The sequence below is a fragment of the Corvus brachyrhynchos genome, unplaced genomic scaffold (assembly GCF_000691975.1).
Source record: "Corvus brachyrhynchos isolate BGI_N302 unplaced genomic scaffold, ASM69197v1 scaffold236, whole genome shotgun sequence".
Classification (NCBI taxonomy): Eukaryota; Metazoa; Chordata; class Aves; order Passeriformes; family Corvidae; genus Corvus; species Corvus brachyrhynchos.
The window spans coordinates 1,249,402-1,271,363 of NW_008238660.1; the positions used below are offsets into that span (position 1 = coordinate 1,249,402).

Sequence of the window (21,962 nt, forward strand, 5' to 3'; positions counted from 1 at the left end):
TCCAGGCAATTCCCGAGCCCATGCTGCAGGGAGCAGAGCTCGCCATTCACAGCGGGACATGCAGCCAGTGGGGGGTTTCATGGACACATCCCTGTCAGGAATTCCGTTTTTCCATAGGGCTCCTTCCCCTCCATCCTCCCGTTTCAATTTAAATTCCCTGTCAGGGTCCCAAAAGAGGCCAATCTTCACCCCCAGCCGAACGTCTGCAGGACCTATAATGAGTTAGGGCTGAACTCCTGCCAGCCCTTCTGGTAACGTTTAGAGAGGCCCTGGCTCCTGGCCAGAGCCGAGCGCTGGAGGAGAGAAAGGCAGAGCTTGACAGGAGTGAAGATATTGCAGGATGTCTGGGAGACAATCCCACTCCGGGTCAAATCACAACCTCGGCAGCAGATCCATAAACAGGGAAAGGGTGATGGGCTCTCTCGGAGCCTTCAAAGCCTGGGAGGCAGAATGCAATTTATTTGCTTCTCGTATTCAAAAACGTACTTAGTTGGAGGCATCTTGTTGGGGGTCAATATTTGAAATCCTCCTGTGGTGTTTTGTTGTTTGTTTGGTTTTGTTGGGGTTTTTTTGAGGGAGAAACAGCCCTTTTCTGGAGTTTGGTGTAGCCACAAACTGGGCAGGCCCTGTTCAGCAGAGGACAGTTTCACACTCTGTGTTCCCAGCCCAGGTTTTCCAGAGGAGGCAGCTGAAAGTGCTGCAGAAGAGGGGCTTTCCAGCAGCCTCCCACAGGCTGGATCCGCCGAGGGCTCTGCCTGGAGTGCAGATGTGGGATTGCTGTGGCCAAGCCCGACCAAATGCCCCACAAGCTGTCCCTGCACCCACCCGTGTCCCCAGCAAGAGGTGCCAGGAGGAGGGGGAGAGTGGCTGCCCTGCAGAGGGGTCAGGGCACAGCCCCTGAGTTCTGGGAGCTGGGGAGAAACTGGGTAGATTTTCAGAAGAGATGAGGAGAGGCAGCAGCCTGAGATACCACTCGACCCCTGCCTCGAAATCAGCGCTCCAGACTCAGCATCCCGGGGCTGGGATGTGCTGGGCATCACGGGGCTCATGGAGATGGGGTTAAAGGAGCCCCAGGGACCCCCAGGACACGCTGTGGCTGCGGGGACAGGCTGCAAAAGCATCCCTTCACAGCCCCGCAGCTCCTCCGGGGGAAATCCCGGGATACTCGGGGAGGGCTGAGCCTCCATCGCCGCGGCCCAGGCCAGCACCGCGGTCACAGTGTCACCGTGCCTGAGGCAGCACACGCTCCTGCGGTCCTGCACTTGCTTCCCTGCCTCGCTTTTTGCTTCCAAAGGCTTTTCTCTGCCTGCCCATGTGCTCCCAGCGTGTCCCTGCGGGCCGGGGCTGGCACAGCAGCACAAGTCACCGCTGCACATCTCTGCGCGACAGCCAGGAAAGCTTTTCCAGCTCAAGGATCACTGCAGGCTATCCCACACCTGACTCAGGGATCGCACACGAGTGGGGAAGAACCTACATCCCCCCAGCCCCCCCAGATAACCCGGGATTTCCCCCGGAGGAGCTGCGGGGCTGTGAAGGGGTGCTTTTGCAGCCTGTCCCCGCAGCCACAGCGTGTCCTGGGGGTCCCTGGGGCTCCTTTAACCCCACACTTGTGGCCTTTTCTGTGCCCCACCGAAGGTGTCCCCTCTGCCGTGTTCCCTGGACCTGCTCCTCTCAGGCTCTGGGGACCTCAGTGGCAGCACCTGGGGGTCCATGAGCCACCTCGGTGTCTCACGCCTCCTCCCCCAGCCTCTGCTCGCAGAAATGCTGCGAATGCAGAAGCTGACAGCTGCCCAGACCAGCTTTTACCCTTACAGAGCGTCTGCTCACACTCTTCCCTCCTGGAAGCGGGGCTGGGAAAGCCTGGTGGCAGTGTGGGAAGATAAAGGGCCGCTGCCAGAGAGGGGACGAATATTTGTCATTTTCCATCACTTTGTAAGAGGCATCGAGGATCACAGGCAACCCGCAATTAAAGCAGACTCCAGTGTGATTAACCCCGACGGTGCCGACCTCACCGTCCGGCGCCCACCCAGCTCCGCAGGGGTTAACGCTCCTCCAGCAGCGAGCAGACTGTCACCGGGGATTAATTGCAAATCCCAGGGCTGCACGCGGTGCTCCGCTGGCAGCAGGGCTGGATGCAAACAGGGCTGGATGCAAACAGGGCTGGGTGCAAACAGGGCTGGGTGCAAACAGCGGGGACAGCTGGAGGCGGGGAGGGGTGGGTGCTGAGCCCCTTGCCTGCCACAGCCCGGGGTGCTGGGAGCTGCTGTGCCAAGGGGCAGGACAGAGTCCTGCTGGCTGTGCCAGCTGGGGCGGGTGTGCTCTAGGGAAGTCTTTTTAAGGCTTTCTTTTACTTCTCATTATCCTGCTCTGATTTTGGTAGCAATAAATTCCATTAGTATCTCTAATTGGAGCCTGTTTTGCCCGGTATTTGCTGAGTGATCTCTCCTGGTCCTTATCTCAGGTCCATCGCAGTACCTCACTTTCCATGCCCTCACCCCACCCGTGGGGCTTGTCCCGTGTCCCCGGAGCTGGCAGGAGCCTGGCTGCACGTCCCCTGTGCCCCCTCAGCACCAGGGCTGCGGCTGCCAGCTCCTGTTCCCAGCGTGAGCTTCCCCAGTGTCCCCAGCATGGGCTGCTGGGCCCCAGTCCCCACTGTGACAGTGCTGCTGGTCCCTGCAACAGAGACATTTGTCCCCCAGCTGGGCAGCATCCCCGGCTGGAAACTGCATGGGGAAGGGCATGGATGCAGCCAGCCTGGAGCCAGGCCTGGTCCCACAGCACTCCAGGACCCAGAGCACCCATCCCCAGCTCTCTGCCAACTCAGACTGGGTGTTCACATTTTCAGCCTTCCCTTCGCAGGCACAAAAATTAATTTTTTTCTCTTTTTCAGTCCCTCGAGTCTCTGGTTCTCTGAAACATCCTCATTGCTGCTCAGGAATAACCAAAAGCTGGATGTGTAGGGGCAGGAATGTGTGCAGGCAGGCTCGACCACACAACCCAGCCCAGGAGCTGGGAGCAAATGGAGTTGTTAATTCACAATTCCATCCCCCCCTTTTCCTGGGCTTTCCTGGAGGTGCTGTCCCTGCTCCATAGTGACACCGAGGAATGATCCACCCACCGTGGCTGGACTAGATGTAACCCACTTTCAAAGACCTGCTTCATTTCTCCCCTCCCTGGTTCCACTACAGGTGTTTTGTGCCTGATCTCTGCATTCCTGACATGCCTGAAATTCCCTGATGCTTAACCTCAGATCCGAATTTCCTGGATTTGTAACATTTGGGTTTAAGTGAGTGGCAATGACCTTGTACAATTATTCACCCCAAACCAAGGCTTTTTGAGCCCCTCCATAACTCCAGCTCGATACCATTTTTGAATGTAATTTATAAATTTGTTTGATGCCAAATCAGCCTCCAGAGTGTCAGCTCTGTCCTTCTGTTCAAACCCATCTGATATCCCAGATCTGGTGTTGAAAGGAGTGGCTTCAGTCAGAAATCTCTCCCTCTCTCACACCCACGTGTTGTGCAGCTTGTCAGCTGGTGGGATGCAGACCTGGAGCACACCCGAGCTTCCTCCAGCTCCCACCCAGCACTCCGACCTCTCATCCCACAGCCACGAGCAGTCCCACGGGGACAGCTCACACCTCCAGGGAGCTCTGGCTGACTCCCAGCCAGCAGCTCGCTCTTTCTCAGCACTGAGGAATCTCTTCGATGTTCCCCAGCTGCTGAGCTGTGGTGCAGAGCTCTTCTGCTCGCAAGGAGCCACACGGTGAGCGGGTGTGAGGCAGCTCCAGGGGCTGCTCAGGGTCTCGTTGCTTTATGCCACATGAAAATGTGGCCTCTGCTGCTTGCAGAAGTTGTGTTTCCTGGGAGTAACTGCAGGGCAGGTGGGTAAAGGGTGGAAACCTGAAAGCCCTTGAAGGCAAATACCCACCGTGGAAATGTGTGAAATCATTCTCAGGGAGAATTTTGTCACAGAAAGGGTGGCCAGGCAGGGGAAGGGGCTGCCCAGGGAGGTGGTGGGGTCCCTGGAGGTGTCCAGGGAAGGCCTGGGCATGGCACTCAGCGCTCTGGGCTGGGGACAAAGTGGAGATCGGACACAGCTTGGACTCGATGATCCTGGAGGTCTTTTCCAACCTCAGCGATCCTGTGATCCCGTGTGTTTTACACTGTGCATCACCTCCCATCCTGATCCGGGCAGGAGAAGGTCTGGTGGCTCTGGCAGGCTCGGTGCCCGCGGGGATGGAGGATGCAGAGTGGTCCAGGCAGTGGTGGGGTGGAGAAGCTGGCACGGGAGCCAAACCGGCTTTCATCGCTGGGATGGGACTGCGCGGTCCTGCCCTTCCTCCGCACCAAGAGGAATTGCCCTGCTGGGCTGCCTGGGTGGAAAACCAGCAGGATCGGGGCCAGGGCTGAGTCACGGCAGCACGACCCGCCCCACGCCCTGCCCCTGCTCACTCAGCGGCTTCCTATCGCCTGCAATCGCTTCCCATGGCCGGGAATCGCTTCCTCGGAGGAGCTGCTGCCGGGGAATGGCACTCAGCAAGCCTGAGCAGCCCCCACGCCCTGCCTGCAGCTCAGCCTCCCCTGACCTGCTCAGCCGGGGATGATCCTGGCCGGGGATGTGCTGGAGAGGAGGAGGAGGAGGAGGCGATGATCCAGGACCCATCCTGGGAGCGGAGGGGGTGTGGAGCTGCTGCCTCACACCTCACCCTTGCCACTGTCACCTGTGGGCAGCCCTGCAGTGGCCTTTGGAGAGACCCTGGAAGACAGCTCAGAGCAGGGTCCCCCTCAGCCCAGCCCAGGTCCCCTCAGCCCAGCCTCCACAGCAGCCCAGCTGATGCTCTTGCCCAGGACCAGGTGTTTGGTGCCTCCCACTGTCCACAGTCCCTTCTCCCACCCCCAAAAGCCTTCCCAGGGACGTGGTCCTCCTGATTACTTGGCTCCCAGGCGGGCAGCCCCCACATTGCCATGACTCCAGGGCTCCCACAGACCCTGGGGCTGTGACAATCCCATGCCCTGCTGGCCGAACCCCCCCAGCTCATCCAGGAGAAACCACAACCCACGACTGTCCCCGCAGAGGGGGGACTTCAGTTGTCTCCCAGTTGAAGTGCTTTGATCTTTTGACTTCTCCCTTCCTTTGTCACCCCCCATAGTCACATCATTTTCTCTTTCTGAAGACCAGTTTGGGGAGGAGAGGAAGATTCCATGACTGATGGAGCGGGTCAGGGGAAATCCAATGGGGACAGTGGGCAAAAATGACATGGGGAGAGTAAGATTGGTATCAGCAGGTACAGGTTGTCCCCTGGATACATTCCCAGCCTCCAACTTCTTCTGTTGTGCAAGATTTTCTGAGCCTGGTGTGGTTTGTTGGTTTAGCAAATCTCCACAGATCGCCTTTTCAAGCACTTTCTCAGTGCCTCCTGGAATCCACCTAAACCTTCTGCAGACACAACTCTAGCAGGGAGCTCCCTGACCCACCCCCTTCCCGGGATGAGCCACACCTTCCTTTGGGCTAGGTTTGGCTTCTCCTGCTTTCATCCTGGGACCCTCAGCTTTGCAGTGGAGGGGATGATGAGCTCATCTCCATTTGCAGGGGGTAACTCTGTTCTCCAAACCCTTGGGCCATCTCCAGTCCAGTCTGAGCAGCTCCAGGGGCATTGCTGCTATCGCAGAATTCAGCTCAGAGGAGCTGAGGGAGCAAATGACCAGAGCCAATTCACCATCCAAAATGGGTCATGTCCAGTTCTGGTCATCACTGGATGAGGAACAAATGGACAGAGGTCTCCCAGCCCAGTGCTGCCTGAGCAGACCCAGTGAGCGATGGGCTCTGCTCCCCCCATCCCCACCCAGACAGGCTGTGCAGGTGTCCCTCAGTTCCCATCCTCACACAGAGGGTTCCTGCTGCTCCTCACCCTGCAGCCCCACAGCCAAACCCGCTCTGCCCTGACCCCTGAGCCCCTGCAGCCCCCAGCACCTGGAGCAGAGGCAGCTCCCGGGAGAAACCTGCACCTTCCGTGTGTGCAGGAGCCGGGCTGGGACCGGGGGTCACACACCGGCCCTGCCTGCAGCAGCGCCTGTGGCTGTGCCAACAGAGGCACAAGAAGGAGCTTGATGAGTGTTTCCTAAACCTGCCCGCTGCCTCGCTCCCAGCCCAGCCTAACTGGGCTGAGCAGGGCTGCCCGACTGGTTTCTATCCAGCTCGGCTGGTTTGGCCGTTGCCTCGCTGGCTGCTGGCGAGACAACTGTATTTTCTGGTTTTGCGTGCAGCAGCTTTCATGTGGGATGAGCTGCTCTGCTCCTCAGAGACCCAGCCTGGGACTGGGGGAGCTCCTGTGCACACACAGATCTATGGTGGGGCCACCAGGCAGGGCCAAGGCCTTCTCACCGGTGACATCCACTGGGAGTGTCCCAGTCCCAATCCACGCTGTCCCCTGTGTGGTAGCCCTGGAAGGCCTCGGTGGCTCAGCACTGCTCTGCTTCCCGTGGCTGGACATGGGATGTGCATCCAAAGGGCAGCAGGGCTCCGCAGGTAGCCACGGGCTCTCAGTGTTGGATGGCCAAAACATGTTTGTCCTAATGCCAGGGAGGCTGAGAATTGGCCCCATCCCTGAGAAGAGAGATCTGTCACCCCTGGAGGTGTTCAGGATGTGGCACTCAGTGCCTTGGTCTGGTGACAGGGTGGTGATGGGTCACAGGTTGGACTCGATGATCACAGAGGTCCTTTCCAACCAAATTGATTCTGTGATTCTGTGATCACCCCACTCCTGGAAAAGCTGCTGGAGGGTTTGGGTTTAAGGAGGCTCCTTACTTGACCCAGGGAATGTGCAACAAAGCCAGGAGTTGAATCCAGATCTCCTAAATCTCCTTTGAATCTCCTCCACCAGGCCTGGCTTCTTCTGCCAAGTCGTGCCAAGGGTCAGTGACAGAGGTGAGAGCAAGGAACCAAACCCAAGTGCCCCAGCTCCTCCTCACCTCTGTTTGTTTTCACCAGGTTGAGTCTCCACAAATAAAGGATTAATTGAGGCTGTTACAGTTAACCTGAAAGGGCCCTGCAGCATAAATTTGGGATCCTAAACACAACCAGTTTCAGGTTAGTAATTAGTGCACTTCATTGCAGGTGCACCCTGGGAGCTCTGCAACAAATACAGGATCAGCAAGAAAAATATCTGGAAGCAATGGCAGGGATTTCAGAGAACTCTCTGGCTTGAACACCAATTGGATTGCTGCTGCCTGCCTCATTAGAACTGCTCCGTTACTGGAAAGCCTTTGGGAATTGGGGAAAAACCCTGACATTTCATCTCCAGCCTACAGAGTGAGGAACCCCATAATTCTCATATCGCAGGCCTGGCTGGACCCATTCCAGTGTGAGCATGGACAGGTCACTTCAGCATCCTGGGGCTCATTGTCTTCTCTAGAACAGCAGCAGGGTTTCTGTGCCTTGGAGGGTGAAGGGTGTTTGCACAGAGCTTTGGGGGAAAGGCTGAGGGGATAAAATCCCTGTGCAGGGCTCAGGTTCTGCCCCTGCTTCAGGGCAGCCTCACAAAGCTGGGGAGCACTTGGAGCATTGCTGGGGACCAGCACCCAACACGGGACAGGAGGAACAAAAACCGCCCCTGCTGAATCCCCCCACGGGCAAACTCAGAGCTGCTCTGTCCAAGCTTGTTGGGTTTAATGCGTTCAGAGGGAGCCGACTCCTTTCTCCCAGGAGCCGAAACTCTTCCTGAACAAAGAGACATTGTGGGATGTGATGGGCCTTCCTGGGCAGTGGGTGGCCTTTGTGCAGAGCTGGGGGCTGAAGGCTGTGCCAGGATGAGATTAGCAACCCTTGGGTGGGGAAAGTGAGTTCCTGCAAGTGTTTTTATTTCTGGGGTTTGCACAGTGCTGTCTTTGTCCCTCTGCTCTCAGCCCCCTCTCACCTCCCCAGCATCCTGGTGGGAGCATCCTGCTCGGGTCAGCCCTGCAGAGGGACACAGGGGTGGAGCCTTTGCTGTTCCAGCCCAGCATCCTGTGATGCTGCTGTGACAGTGGCTCAGGGTGCAGTGGCCCCAGCAGGGCTGGGGGGGTCCCTGGTGTTGGAGCAGCACCAAGGCAGGCGTTAGCTCACCCTGGGCCTTGCCAGGAGGGGATGTCCATGGAGCTGTGCACCAAATCCCTTGTCCTCATTCTCTCTTTCTCTCAGTCATCTTTCTGTGGTTTGTGATTTTCCAGCCACCCTCATCTGTGATTTACCAGGAATTCTTCTCTCCCTCCCCATCCTGCCCCTCCCCATCCCTTGATAACCTCCTGTTTCAGGTGTGTCCAAAATTAGGCAAAGGAGGTTCTGCCTGGGGCCCTCGAAGTCCCTTGTGGGGAGATGCCTGTGGTACCTGGTGACCAGGGCCATGTCCTGATGTGATGGCCCAGGAGTGGAGGTGGCCCTGCTCAAAGCCAGGGCCATGGGGACAGTGCAGGAGCACGTGTTTATTTCCCCTGCTCCTTCCCCTGCAGCCCGTGGCACTCCCCTGGCTGACAGTGGGAGCACCACTGGGTGCCCTTGGATGGGTGAGCTGTAAAAAGTTTTCCAGAACCCTTCCCTTGGCCAGGGAATCACCCAGCTCCCTGCAGAGAGGCAGAAGAGCCCTGAGGTGCCCCAGTGCATCGCCACGGGAGGGGCCAAGAGCAGAGGCAGGCAGGACATTGCCCCAGACACCCACACAAGGGTGGAGGTGTGCAGAGCTGACACAAACCTGCACTCACACCCTGCCCCAGCATTCTGCACATGGAGGAGGAATATTTCCACTGCTTCCAAGGGGGAACATTCTGGGCGAGGTGACTCATGCCAAATAATCTGACGCTGTGTGCATTAGCAGGGTCTGGCAGGTAGGCTTGGAAAAACAGGAGCAGTCTGGTGCAGCTCCTGCAGGATACTCTGACCTCACTCCCGCTGGGTGGTGAGCAGCACCGGGGGTGGCACAGAAAAATAAAACCATGGAGCTGCTGGAGCCAGTCCAGAGGAGGCACCAGGATGAGCAGAGGGATGGAGCAGCTCTGCTGGGAGGAAAGGCTGCGAGAGCTGGGGGTGTTCACCTGGAGAGGAGAAGCTCTGGGGTGACCTCAGTGTGGCCTTGCAGGGCCTGAAGGAGCTCCAGGAAAGATGGGGAGAGAGGATTTCCAAGGCAGGGAGGGAGGGACAGGACACAGGGAATGTGTGGGTAGATTTAGATTAGGTGTTAGGAAGAAATTCCTCTCTGTGAGGGTGCCAGGCCCTGGCACAGGGTGCCCAGAGCAGCTGTGGCTGCCCCTGGATCCCTGGCAGTGCCCAAGGCCAGGCTGGACATTGGGGCTTGGAGCAGCCTGGGACAGTGGGAGGTGTCCCTGCTATGGCAGGGCTGGCACTGGATGATTTTTAAGGCCCCTTCCAACCCAAACCAGGCTGGGGTTCTATGGTTTTTAAGGGCGTGTTGGGCATTTCGTTTTACACCAGCCATGTTGCAAAGAGTAAAGGAAGAGGCTTCATGAGTCTGAGCCACCCTTTGACCCCCAGAGCTGTGGGGCTGAGGCTCAGTCTCAAAACCAAAGGGAACACAGTAAATCGCCCATGATGGAAATAATGTGCCTGAGTGGGCAGTTGGTGCAGGAGGGTGTGGAATGTGGGGGTGAGGGTCTGGCAGCAGCCCCTGCGATGCCAGCAGGGCTGGGTGTCCCCAGTGTGGCAGCTCAGTCCCACAGGGGTGAGCTCAGCCTGCCCACAAAGGGCACTGGGCATCTCCCCAGGAGAGATGAGGCAACATCAGAGCTGCCGAGGAATAGGGGAGGGGGCACCAAAAAGGGGCCACAAAGACCCCCTGTGGGACAGCCTGTGGTAGCTGGGACCCCATTTAACTTTCCAGTGGGAATTCCTCCATGGACAATTCCCTGTTGTTCTCCTGCAAAGGGCTGCAAATGCCCCCAGGAGCTGTTGGTTAGTGGGACCCCAGGACATGATACCCATGGCACGGCTGAGCCCAGAACACAACCTGGGCTGGAGCATCAAAAGCCCCAGGGAAGGAGAAACCAGCGTGAATATTTCATGTCTTTATTCACAGAGAGCCAATATCAGTGAAACCTGCCTGACAAACTGCCCCCTCAAGACCGCAGAAATACCTTTTCCATTTCTGCAAATGGGCTGTTAATAGGAGAAGATTTAGTGGCTCCAAATGCACTCCCGGAGCATTTGATAAAAGTGTGTGGGAGCAAAGTCCAGAGCCTGAGCTAATACCTCTCTGCTGGATCAGAAACACTCGTCTAGACTCTGGCAGGATGCAAACAGTGCCAGAGCTACTGCTGGGGAGGCTCGGGGAGCTGCTGGGTCACTGCCCCAGCACTGCTGGCTCTTTAGCAGGGGCTCTTTATACCCAGCAGGGGCTTGTCTAAAGCTTGGTGATTCATAAGACAAAAATATGGTCTAGAGGATATATGGTGTTGCTTCAGCACTGGAAAATCTAAGATAAAGGCCAGAAATATTTTAAACTGAACTCCAGCGAGCGCAGAGATAGGGAAGGACGTTAGGGCTTGTTGCATGTGCCAAAAATAGAGTACATCAAGGAAAATAGCCTGGAACAATGGTGCAGGAAAAGCTTATCTCCAGGAGCAAAGGAGCACAGGTTTCTCTATAGTGCCTGAAAAAACCCCAACAAAACAAAACGATGACCTTGTGCTAGATCCTGATTCTCAGCTTCCTAAAACAGCTCTCCCAGATCCACCAGAGCTACTGAGGATGCAAAGCACTGAGGGTGGAGGTGGCTCACCTGGCCAAGCAGGGCTGGCCACACGTCAGTGCTGATGTGGCTCAGCAGTGAAAAGTGGAAATTCAGAATTTAATCTTCACTGCCGCAGCTCCATAAACGGGAGCAACCTGAGGAGCGCCGTGGTGAGATCACCCCTGGTGCCAGTGCAGGCAGCTCCCGGCTGCTGAGGAGGTGCCAGAGCCGATGCCATGGGCAGGGTGAGGTGTGTGAGCTGTCAGCAAAGGCAAAGCAAGGTCCTGGTCCAATCTCAGTTGGGATCTGCCACAGCTTCCTGAAAAATCTCTGCAGGTCTTCCTGCAGGCTGTGCTGTCCATCGGGAGGGTGCTGCAGGAGGCACCCCTCACTCCCTTCTCTGGGTGGGGGGCCTAGAAAATCACCAACCCCTCTGCAAACCTGAGAGGACGGGAGCACCAGGTCAGGCATTCATCCGGGAAGGAATGAACACAACCTGAGGGATGTCTGGGTAGGACGAGGTGGGCTGGACAGCAGTGGGTCCGGTGGGATGAGCTGGGATGCACAGGGAGCTGCTGGGTGCGGTGGGAGGAGGTGGGATGGATGGAGCTGCTGGATCACAGAGGGCTGGTGGCCTGGAGGGGAGGAGCAGCTCCTTTGGGCACTCCCTGGCAGCCCAGGGTGGATGTGGCTGGGGGTCACAGCCTGTGACAGGACAGGGAGTGCTCCCTGCCAGCAGGATGTGGCTTTGCCACAGCTCCCATCTGTCTGTGTGAGCAGAGGGGGAGGAACACACGGGCACCTGCCCAGAGGGCACTGCCCAGTCCCACAGCCCCAGCCAGTGCCACTGCAGGCCACCCACACTCCTGGGCAAGGTGGGCAAGGGAGCCTCTGGCTCTGGGATGTGCAGGAGCAGATCCACAGCCCCGTGCTGAGCACGCTGAGCTGGACAGCCCAGGGTCCATCAGGCTCTGTCCTGTCCAGTGCTGTGCAGGGCTGCAGGTTTGAACCTGCTTTGCCTTTAACTGCTCCAGCCCAGCCCAGTGAGTGAGAGCTCTCCCTCCCAGCCCCAGTTCAAAGCTTCCATGGAGGTACAAGGCTTCCAGCTGCTGACAGACACAGCTCCTTGCAGGCAGCAGGGCAGGGTGGGACAGGGACCGTGGGCATGGGGAAGCACCACAGGGACAGTGTGAGGTGCCCGTGGGCACCAGGGCTGGAGAGACCAGCTCGGGATTTGCTCCCCTGGGCTGGGGCGATGCTCGAGGGGCACCTGCTGCAATCAGGAACAAAAACCCTGGCGAGTGCAGTATCGTGAGGATTGTGTAAATATTTTGATTAACTTCACCTTGAATCTACATGAAGGGGAGATTTTTATCGCATTTACTGACAAAACAGCTTTTTTTTTTTTTTTTTTTTTTTTTTTTTTTTTTTTTTTTTTTTTTTTTTTTTTTTTTGTGGGGTTTTTTTTTTTTTTTTTTTTTTTTTTTTTCCGGGAGGGAGGAGGAGGATGAGTAACTGCTAGAGGAGAATTCCTGCAGTGATTTCACAGCAGATGAAAGCAGCCAGATAGGAGCTGCTGCTCCCCGGAGCAAGGGGACAGCCACCCCCAGCAAGTGCTGAGCATGGAGGACTCGCAGTTCCTGGTGACTGGGACACGTGTGACATTCCTGTGTCTGCTCGGAGCTGACACAGGAGCACGGGGCAGCACAAGGAGCGTGTCCAGCCCCCGGCAGCTCCCGGCCCTGGCTGCCTCCTCCAGCAGCTCTCACGGTCCGTTTGAAGGGCCCGGTTTAATCCCTGTGTGCTGCTGCCAGGGTGTCCCTGGAACTGGCACAGCCTGGGCATACCCTGAGCTGGGCTGGGGCGGGGGTGATGGGCTGGGCAGGGCGGCTCCGCTGCCCCACGGCCAGAGCACAGCACGGCCTCTCCCTGCCAGAATTCCCCAGGGAACTCCGGCGGAGGGGACAGCAGGTGCCCAAAGGGCCGGAGGAAGACCGTGACTAATGAAGATGGGATGGGTGGCATTTCCCTCAGCAGATTGGCCTCGGTGAAAGCCACGGCAGGGGACTCTGTGGAGGAGGCTGGGAACAGGGAACAGATCCAGAGCTGAGGCATCACCGGGGCCTGGATCAGTCCAGGGGTGTGGACGGAGACAGAACTGCAAAGCTTCACACCTCGTCTGCATCCCCAGCCCCGGGGGTTGCCAAAGAGCGCCCGCGGGGGATTCCGCGGCTCCTCGCTCGCTGCGCATCCTTCCCCCCCCCGCAGCCACCTCGGGCCATCCCGCTGCCATCCCACCGCACCCAGGGAGCATCCAGGGGCTCCTACAGAACCACGGACCCCGTCTGTGGCCCCACTTTCCTGTTACAAAATACACCAAGCTCATCTTCATTTCCTCGGGCAGGGGCTCCCTGGGGCAGAGCCCAGCGCCCAGCACGGCCAGGGACAGCTTTGGCTCCGAGGCCACAGGGACTTCGAGTCTCCTCTGTAGTTCATTTATGAATGCTTTGCAGGAAAGATCTCCCTGTGCCTCTTGATCTGAATAGAAGAATGGAAATGATGAAAATATGGTTCATGGCATGAAAAGGTGTCGGGGCAAAAACATAAAACCTTTGTTAAGACCCCCAAAAAGAGAAGATAAACCATTTTTCCCAAAGAGTTTTCTTAAGGGGAAATTTGCTTCCATCTCAATCCAACAAAACCACGGAGGCATCTTTTGGTGCATTTTCTGTGTGTTTTATCGCTGGAGGAATGTGTGAGAGACTTGAGTGCAGTGGTGGGGAGCTGATGGGGGAGCTGGGGGCACTCAGGGGTTGGCTGTCCTGAAAGCAGCCCACAGTGTCTGCATCAGGACTTTGGGGGCAATTTTGGGCTTTTTCTCTGCTGGAAGAAAGCCCCAGAAGGTGCCCTCAGCACATGGGGGTGCAGGGGCCACAGCCTTGCTGGCGAATTAAACAGTTCTGGGGAAGGTCCTGGCGGCTGCTCTGGGGTCCTGCAGCTGCTCCCGGGCTGTGCTGGCTGTGCGGCCCCTGGGACACGGCTCGGAGTGAAAGGTGGCCAGGCCAGCTCGATGGCCCGGGTGGCACCGGCACAGCCCGCGGGTCCGGAATGTCCGGAACGTCACCGCTCTGTGGCTGGAACGCCCCGGAGAGCAGGGGGACACAGCCCCATGATCCGCAGTCCTCATTTATTGCTCAAGCCCTTCTTGTCAACAGATCGCTGAGATAAGGGCAGGGACCGAGCTGCTCCCGGGGCTGATGAGCCCTGCCCGGCCGGGAATGCTGGCAGGGAATGCTGCCATTCCCTGGGGATGGCTGTCCTGAGAGGTGACTCACGGCTGGGACTGCTTCTCGTGCTTTGGAGTCTGCAACCCCCTCCCCAAAACCCACAACCTGCAGAGCTGTGGCAAGGGAACAAAGAGAGCTGTGCCGGTGCAACCTGCAGAGCAGTCGGGCACTCCGAGATGGGCACTGCCCCACCTGCAGCCCTGGCACGGGGAAAGAGGGCAGGCAGGGGAAAATGGAATTTCCGACCAGCCCAGGCCACTGAGGGACTCCTTCAGCTCCCTAAAAAGTGGCAAGGTGAGGGCCGGGCTCTTCACCCAGGCAACCAGCGACAGGACAAGGGGAGCCCTTCATGCCCAGTTTGGCCCAGGTACATTTTGAGAATTAATCAGTTTTGGTGGCTGTTTTCTCTCTGCCATGTTGTGTTCACCTCCAGCCTGGCTGCGCCCCAAGAGCGAGGAGCTCCTCATCATTTCAGAGAGAAGGTCAATTTAGCGCAGTAATTGCTGCATGAGGAACGTGTTTGGCCGTGGCTCTACGGGTCCAGTGCCCTGCTGGCAAAACTTGTGCTGATTGTCACACGTGGGAACCCCTCACCTTTGTCTCAGGGCTCCCTGGTCCCATCTCACCCACCCTGGGGACAGATGATGTGCTAGTGGGGGCTGCAAACCAGCACCCCAGGAGTGTGCAGACAAATCCAGGCTCAGCTGTGCTCCAGCCCTCTCCCTGCACCCCCTCAGACCCTGGGTGCTCACCCCACTTCTGCTCCATGGCTGTTCCCAGATTCCAGCCCTCTCTTCCCTTCCCCTGCAGCTGGAGTGTCCCTCACTCTGTCCTGTGGCTGCCCCTGCACCCCCCAAGGAAAGAATGCAGCTTTGCAAAAGCAAGGCAGGAGCAAAGCAGAAAAAGAGCAGTTTTGTATTATTTTCTTTTCTGGGCCATTTTGAATTAATTAAGGAATGTGATCTAAACTATAAATACCCTCCTTCACGTATGATTTATGGCCTGTTTGTTCTGGATTGGTATGTGCTTAATCTCTAATTGTGAGCCCACCATCTGTTTTTATTGATCTGCTTGCCAGGAGACTTATTGCTCTCCTTGGCCTTATATGGGAAAATTAGGTATGTGGTGAGGGAGCCAGAGCCAGGGCTGCCCTGACGTCAGCCTTGGAGCCTCGGGATTGTGCTTCCCAACATTGCTCCAGCCTCGTGCTCTTGCCAGGCCCCCTTTACCGTGTGAAACTGCAGCTCAGGGGTCCCACAGAGCCCCGTTATCTGCAGGAACATCAGCCCACCCCGGCTCCCTCTGCATCAATCCCCCTTCAGCCCACCCCAGCTCCCTCTGCATCAATCCCTTCACTGCCCGGAATGGGTTTGCTCTTTTAAAAAAAAAAAAAAACCAAAAAAAAAAAAAAAAAGGGGGGGAGAAGAAGAGGATGGCGTGGCCTTGGCGTTTTTGGCTGTAAATCAGGATTCCGCCAGCCCAGCCTGAGTGCTTTCAATGGTGGGAGTGTCTCCATGAGAAAACAGGATTTATTCATGGGACCTGCAGGGCTCGGGTGTGTTATTAAGTGGAGAGATAATAGAGCCCGAGCCCAGCCCGTGTGCTCCGCATGGTCCTAGCAGGGAGGGGAGGATAAGAGCTCCCAGGAATATTTTGAGGCTTAAAGGAAGCCTGTGGATTTGAAGGAAGAAGTGCAATTTACCTGCAAAGCTGGGGAGCAGCGAGAGGCAGTGACAGTGCCACGGGAGAGCCGCCCCCAAAGGGAAGGGGGTCTCTGTCCCCCTGCACCAACTGGTCCCAGTGGGGCCACATGATCCCTCTGGCTCCCAGAGCCAGCTGCACTGCGGTGGGAGCCCCAGCGAGGGGTGGGATGAGGCTCCCTGGGGCACTGCGGGCACGCAGAGCTGCCGTGGCACGGGTGGGGGGGATCCGGGAGGTTCAGCCCCCAGCCCGTCCACGGACAGGGACAGGGGCAGGATGGGGACCATCCCTCCCCATCCCGTGGCTTGTGTGGGCTGAGACCCTTCCCCACATGGGGAACCCCCGGAGATGGGGTCACATCGAACACTGGCTCTGCATTTATGTGTCCTCCACCAAATGCCCCAAAACACATCTGCAATCAGGAAGGAGCTGCTGTAATTTGCTCAGTCTCCCACATCCTCCCGTGGTTATTATTTTAAGCCATTTCCCTGATTTCAGGGCCTGGTCTGGAGATCCCCATTCCCAGACTGACTGATGCCTGCGATGACAGAATTTCTGCTGTTGGGCAAATTAATTTCCCATGGGATTGTGGCCTACTACATAAATATAAAACTGACACATTTTTACCCGGTTGAAAGGAAAATAGCTCCAGCTCCAGCTTGCATGAGATAACGCTTGCAGGAGATAAGGCAGCAGTTGGAGTGTGAATTGCCATGTGGATCCCATCTTTCCCACAGATCCCTGGTGATGTTTGCTGGCCGGGCTGTGCAAGCCCTTGATAAGCGTCAGCAGCATTAATGCAATGCTTTGGTTCTGCTTCATCTCACCCACACCTGCCTTTTCCTGGGCACAGCAAATGGCAGGGAGGGTGGGAAGTGGGAGTTCCGTGGCCCAGTGTGCTTGGAATTCACTAAGGGATCTGCCTGGAGCTGTGGTGGTGCTGGAGAAGCTGGGTCAGCCCACAGCCCTGAAGCCCCCACGCCTGGAGGAGGGCAGCGAGCCCCTTCCCACAGGGAGGAGATGGACAAATAGCCAAGGTCCAGCTGGACTGAAGGGATGTGGATCTCCTATGCCCTCCTCCAGGAAGGGAAGCAAGGAGAAAATCATCTGGGGAATGGAATTTCCATGGCTCTGGGCAGGATTGTGCTGTGGGTGCTGGCGGCTGGAGCCGAGGCTCCTGTCCCGCTGCCCGGGAGCTGCTCTAATCCAGCGCTGTCTCCAAGGCCCCTTTGTGCAGGAGCAGGAGGAGGTGACCCCGGCCTGGGGGTGGCTCGGTGCCCCAGGGACCAGGCTGTATTTGGAGGTTGATCTCAGAGCCCTGGAGCCCTGGGTCCGTTTGCTCACGCAGCAGAAATGAGGGTGTTTGATCCTGACCTCAGTCCTTATAAATAACCCAACCGGGGCCGTGCAGGCACCCAAAACAATTTGTTCCTCTCCTCTCCCCTCCTCTCCTCTCTTCCCAGCTCCCTCACTGCCCTGGGAACCTCCCCTCACCCCCAGGATGATTAAATCCTGAAGAATGTGCTGGGAGCCCTGCAGGACCAAGGCTGGGGCCCACACATGGTGTGGGGGGCTGGAATAAGCAGGAGGATTTATCTGCACTCTGTGTAACCCAGGCACGGCCAGAGAGCTCTTGGCTTGTTCCTGTGTCCAGAAAGAGCCATCCCATCCCATCCCATCCCATCCCATCCCATCCCATCCCATCCCATCCCACCCCAGCCTCTTTGCTTGGGGCCTCTGTGGTGTCAGAGGTCACAGCAGCTCATTCCTGAGCCTTCCCTTCCTCCGGCTGTGCCGCCTGAAGGTCTCCCAGGGATGGATCCGTGGGTCTCTGTTCTTCTGGAGTGACATTCCTGTTGCCATTGGTGGCTCTTGGAGCTGTCACACACTGCCAGGTGCCACCAGCCAGGGGTGACCTCTGGAAAGGCAGCCTGTGACCTGCAGTGAAGAGGGAGAGGTGCATCCTGGAGTGCTGGGAGCACTGGGGGAACATGGGGTCTCCTGCAGGCTTGGGGTGGGTGTATTTGGATAATCCTGGGACAAATTCCCTTGTAGTTAAATCTGGAGCATCCAGACTAGAGCAGGGTGCCTGAGCGAGGGATCTCCCCTACCAGAAATCAGCTCAGAGCCTAAATCAGCAGTAGATCCATATTTATTGTCCCAAAGGGCACAAATTCATTTTCTTTTATGACAGGAAAATACAAAATCCAGAAAAAAAGCAAGGGACAATGGCTTTGTAAATATTTGCAAAAACACTTTTATTGCAGAGGCTCAAACTGTTTGTTCTGTTTCCCTTCCTGCCTGTCTGCTGCCTCTACTCAGCTGGAATATGCTGACCACTTCCCCCCAGCCTCAACAGAGACATTAAAACGTCAAAAATTGTTTATTCCTGCAAGAAAATCTGGGAAAGGAGAGACCAGACCCACACTTAGGCTGCCATCAGGAGAAAGTCATCGGTGTGAGCTCAGCCCCACTGCCAGACATTGGAAAAATGCACAAAGGAAAAAAAAATCAAGTCTCAGAGGTTATTTGAGGTGGGAGCCGGATCCTGAAATGCAGCTGCTTTCCAGTGGGGTTCTCCAGCTTCCATGGCTTTCCCATCCCTGTGGGTTCAGCCACCCTGAGCACCTGAGGCCACATTTCCGAAGGGGAATGTGCTGGGAAGAGGTGCCGTGGGCAAGCAGCTCCTGACAAGTAGATCTGAGCAGAAAATGCCAGACCTGGAAGGATTTGTGCTCTTCCAGAGCACCCTGCCTGCCAGGCACGTGCAATACTTAGAAAGAGCTCTGGGGTGGATTGCAAAATCTACCCTGTTTGGAGTTTGGAACACTTTAATCCCTCTTTAATGATACTGCCCAGGAAATGACAAAGCTTTGGGAAAACAACCGGATTGGATTCTGGCTTGGGACACTTCAAATTGTTGCACACACTTTTTTCAGGCAGCTCAGCGAAACCCTACAACATCCTGCCACAGCTTTCCTTCCTTGTTTCCCTGACACTTCTGGCACAAAAATTGGGCACTGCAGCAGATCCCAAGGCTCAATTCCATCCAGGTTTGCCCCGTGCCGGAGGGATCCGGTTTGGATGACTCTTTCAAGTTTATGGGGACAACTGCTGGGGGATTTTGGAAAGGGGCTCCCCCTGCAGTGATGCCTGTGGATGGACACTGCCAGGGACGCTGCAGTGGGAAGAGATTTGTCTAAATACGACAGCCACATGCAGTGCCACAGCTCAGGGAATGCCAGGTAGGAACTGCTGGGTGCCCAGTGTCCCATAGGGACCATCTCAGCTGTGAGCTCAGAGCAGGGACTTCTCAGAGCTGAGCAAACTGCGCTGGGGAAATGAAAGAGAATAAAACATTGGTGTTCTTCCAGTGGTTAATGAGTAAATATTAAGCTGTTTTGAGGTTTTGTTACAGGAGACTTTTTACGGGGTTATAGCTTTTAAAACAGAACATTGAGAGCCTTTGTGCTGAGTCCAGCTCATTCACAAGAGGAGGTTACACTTGAAAAAATCCACATTAGCTTTAGTAGTGTTTGCTTTAGGCCACAGCGAGAAGGGAGACCCAGGGGAAGGATCAGAGGCATCTCGAGAATTCCCTTTGGTCCAACCTGGGCCTGCAGACAGTGAAAAGCCAGGTTTGGGCTCGTGTAGGCTTTTTGTGACAGCAAATCTTGCAGCCACAGGTCAGGGGCTGGCACCTGAACAACAGGAGAGCGTGGGGTGTCCCAGGGAAGCTGATCCAGCTCAGCAGGAGCTGAGGGCTGAGAGCAGCCAGGGTGGGCAGGGATCCTGCTCCGAGCCAGCCCATCCCAGCCCTGGCTGCACTGCCCTTCCATGGGCAGCTCCCTGGGATGTCACAGCACTGGGTCCTGCAGGGCTGGGGCAGGGTTTGATGCTGTCCCCCCCTCAAAAGTGATCAGGGAGCTGCTGCACATCCCTGCAACCTGGCTGCAGCTCCAGCACAAAATCTTTCCCTGGGGATTTCACACAAAAATGCTGTTATGCTTTGTCCTTCCCCATCATTTCCTTTCCATGATGGGAAATCAGTGTCTTTCCTCTTCCTTGACAATCAGTGGTGCAGCAGCACAGCTTTGGGTTCGGGAGCCTTCACTGGAGCAGTTTGGCTTAGAAAGCTGTGTGCAGAAAGCTGCAGCCACAAATGTGGGAATTCCTCCCCGGGAAGCAGGTGGGAAGGGGCTGCCAGTTCCTGTCAGCCATCGGCTGTCAAGGGCATGTGCAGCAGATACCGATTTCCTCCAGGACCTTCAGACATCAGCCTGAGCGAAGCAGCTCATTAAAAGCAGCTAATTGCTGCAGTCATTTGTGAAATGAGTATTTCAAGGTTAATTTAGTTTAGCACTGAGAGGCCTCCATTTAGCTCTGGAGAGGGTGAACTGCACAGCCCTCCCTGCCTCCCTCCCTCCCTCCTCTGTGGACAGAGCACCCAGGAGGGGGAGCTCAAATTTGGGGCATCCTCAGGGATGGCTGTGAGGGAGCGCCCTGAGCTGTGACGGGGAAGCCCAGAGGAGGCAAAGTGCTGTTCCCACCGTGGCAGGGTGAGCAGCAGGCCAGCTTGGCTTGTGCTTGATGCAGACACCAGCTTTGCTTTGTCGGGGGATGAGCAATCCCTTCAAAAGTTCTTTTAACCATTTACTGGAGCTCGCAGGGATACTGGGGGACGCAGAGTCTGAAATGAGATGTGTTCAGTAAAGCTTTGGGGTTCACCTCCCTTATCCCATTTCCTCTTTGCCATGGAGTTTCCACAAGCAACCCTCCCTGTCTGACGGACGCCCAGATGGCCTTAAAGACAGCAGGGACAGTCTGTGGGGGAAAAGGGACATTTGCTGCAGCTGGGGTGGTGCCTGCTGGTGGAATCATTTTCTGCTCCTTGCAGACTAAAAGCAAGTCCAAGGAAGAAGCAAGTGCAAAGCCTTTTGTGATGCATCATTTCAGGTCCAGGGGGGCTGTGCCAGCCTTTGCTGTCTCATTGTGGCACAAAGGGCAGGGGTCTCAGTGCTGTGGGACAGCAACAATGGGGTCTCTGCCCATGTAGGAGCAGTGGGGACCTCTGTCCATCTCTCCACTCCCATTCTGTGCATCATGAACAATGTCCCACATGGAAGGAATCAGCTGCAGAGCCCAAACTTGCCCAGAGCTTGCTCCAGAGCTGGTGGAGCTGGAGAGAAGCTGGTGGAGCTGGAGCAGAGCTGGTGGAGCTGCACGTGTCCCACCTGAGCACAGCCCGCCTTGGCGCTGGCCTGGGGGGAAATCGGCTGTTTAATGGATGCATCCTGGACTTGCAGAGCACTCTCCAGCTGTGACAATGCAGATGTTTCCTGTCCCCCTGGATCTGCAGAGAGCCTTTTCCCAGCTGGAAACAGTTCCTGCATGTGGGCTCTGTCTCTGGGATCACAGGCAGCCCCTGACCTCAGGCAGCGGGACGTGCCTGGGATGAGTGACCATCGCACCCTCCCGGGTCAGTCCTGCCTGTGGCCAGGCTGGGAGGCAGCTCCAGGGAGGAAAGCCCAGCTCCAAGGCCAGTGCAGGCTTGGCTGCCCTGTGGAGTGATGCCAGCCCTCGCACAGAGTGTGAGCAGCCCTGACAGGACGTGGGGATCTGCAGGTAGGCAGGAAGATCCCACGTGTGAGCAGGATGGGAGGATGTGACTGTATTGACTGTCCTCCCTTGTTGAGTCTCTGTCTTTTCCTTGTCTGGACCCCTGGAGCCGAGACTGCATTTGGGAGACAGATGAAAGCCAGGTTCAACCCCTCTTCAGCCGGGGCAGGGCGCAGCTGGTGGAGCCCTCACAGGTAACTTTTGCTTTCCAAAGCTGCTGTGCTCCGGAGGGACTGCTGGAGCCAGCCTCGCTCTCCTCCCTGCACGGCTTTTGGGGCTCCATGGCAAGGAGCTGAGGGAGGGGTTTCACTCCGAGTTTTCCTCCGGTGCCCCCTGAGCTGCAGCGAGCCCCATCCTGGCTCTTTGCTTTCCCTCCCCAGTGACAAACCTGTGGAGCAGGGAGTGCCTGGGCATGACCACGGCCTCACCCGAGCTGACCTGAGCACTTTCCCTGCTGCAGTGAGCCAGGAGCAAATACTTCCTGTGATGTGTCACGCACGGCAGAGCTGGAGCAGGCCCTGGGTAAGGATGCCACCCTCAGTGAGGATTCCTGCCTGCACTGTTCCCGATGAACTCCCAGCATGGAAATGTGGAGGCAAATTCGCTCCCGTCAGACTGCGAGCGATTGTCTCTGCGTG

General features: G+C 56.7%; 1 long non-coding RNA gene across 1 annotated transcript in view; it reads left to right on the plus strand.

The window, feature by feature from the left end:
* The first annotated feature begins 4,007 nt into the window (after positions 1–4,007).
* Positions 4,008–21,962, plus strand: part of LOC108447519 — a 22,476-nt gene continuing 4,521 nt past the window's right edge. Inside the window, exons 1-3 of the long non-coding RNA XR_001863119.1 lie at positions 4,008–4,020; positions 9,671–9,676; positions 20,874–20,878. This is a non-coding gene — a long non-coding RNA (uncharacterized LOC108447519). The remainder of the gene's footprint in view (positions 4,021–9,670; positions 9,677–20,873; positions 20,879–21,962) is intronic.